Raw genomic sequence first — 1959 nt, forward strand, 5'->3', positions numbered from 1 at the left:
CTTCTTAAACCTCTGAACCATGGCTTCTGTTCCTACCACTCCCTGAAAATACTGTTGTTAAGGTCATAAACATCTTCCTTGTAGCTAAATCCAACAGATATTTCTCAATCCTCAACTCACATTGCCCTTCAGTAATGTGACAATGTCAACCACCCCTCCTTGATGCATCCTCTTCCTTTGGCTTCCATGGCATTGATCTCTTGTGGTTCTTCTTTCCCTTTGACATCACTTTCTGAGTCTTTGTTGTGGGTTTCTTTTCTTCCACCCTACCTCTTAAATATGAATGTTTCTGCCTGTCCAAGGTCACAGACATTACAGCATCATGGATATCTTACTGTGATCTCAAACTGCATTCATTCTCTGCTGCCAGTCTTGCACAGCCATTTTCCACAGTACAGCCAGAGTGATATATCAAAAGTGCAGATCTGATCTTATCACTCCCTGATTCCTTATGGCTATTATAAAAGCTCAACACCTTGGCTTTTCTTACAAAGATCCTTACTGATAACGTCTCCTGCCTGTGTCTCTGACCTCTTCTCTTGCCACTCCTCTTCTTTTCCTTTTTACTCAGCTACCTTCTATTTCAGTTCCTTACATATGTGTTACTCTCTATTGTGCTGAGCCTCCCCACAAAATAAGCTGTTCCCTCTGCTGGGACTCCTCTGTCCTCTGTCACCCTGCCCTCTTCCTGGCTACGTCCCTCTTCTGCCAGGTCCCTGATTGTCCCATCTGGAGAGCCTTATCTGACCTCTCGAGTGCAGTTCAGTGCCTGTCCTATGTGCTCTCAAAGGATCTTTATTTTGTCTTAGCACTTACACATCATCCTGTAATTGCTTATTTACCCACTTTCTTCTACTAGATTTTCAGCAGTGTGAGAGTAGGCGCTGTATCTATTTTATTCATCTTCATACCTCCAGTGCCTCTCACTTAGTAGATGCTCAATATATTTTTATTAAATAAATGAACCCAAAGTCAGTGTTCAGTATGCAATACATGCTTCCCTTTCCAAGTGGATAAACACATCTGACCACTCAGGGAATTAAGAGATATTCAGTGGAACAACCACTCTCATGGTGAATGAAGAAAGAATCCTGCTCTCCAGACCTCTTTAATTCTTATGAAATCAATAAGTTTAACAAAGTGCTATAAATTGTGATGCTCATGTAAAGAAACTCAAGATCAAATTAAAATCAGCTCTCACTTTCCAATTTAAGTCATCAACAGGCTTTCTTCTTCAAGATTTCCCTAGGATTCCCACAGGACAAGGAGAGAAAAAAAGGTGTATCACAACTTTCAGCAAAGGTACTCATTAGTTTCCTACTCCACTCTAGAGTTTCTCTCTCCTATCTTGTGATCTCACAGTTTGTAAGAAAATTAAAAATAGCTCTTCATCCTTCATGAAGGATTAAGGGTCCAGTTCTGCTCAAATATTCAATGAATATTTAACTGAAGGCTGATTATATGTGACATCCTCTTATTTTTCACTATCTTCTCAGGTTTTATAAAGGATCAAACATTTGTCCTCCAAGTATTATTTTCTGGCACAGACCTCTGCCCTTCAAGGAGGGGTTCTTATTCTGTTGCCAAAGATCACCTGGCCTTTAAGAAGCAAAATGAAATCAGATGAGTAGTGTCAGTCCCAGCCACACAGGTCCAAACCACATTACTGATTTAAGACACCAAAAATAATTTCGCTCTGAGCTGTTTTTCTAATAATATTGAGTTGGCCAAAAAGTTTGTTTAGTTTTTCCCTAAGATGGCCCTAGTAGTGCCTAGTTGTCTTTAACTTCATTCTAAACAATTTTGTTAAATTGTATTGTGGCAGCTGTCATATCAACATGCATTAAAAAAAAGTTCAAAATTGGTGAATTTTTGTGCAATAAATTTAATATGAAGATGGAAGAAAATAAGCAACATTTTTGGTATATTATACTTTATTATTTCGAGAAAGGTAAAAAC

This window comes from Furipterus horrens, unplaced genomic scaffold (assembly GCF_987537825.1).
Source record: "Furipterus horrens unplaced genomic scaffold, mFurHor1.1.pri manual_scaffold_6, whole genome shotgun sequence".
NCBI classification, from domain to species: Eukaryota; Metazoa; Chordata; class Mammalia; order Chiroptera; family Furipteridae; genus Furipterus; species Furipterus horrens.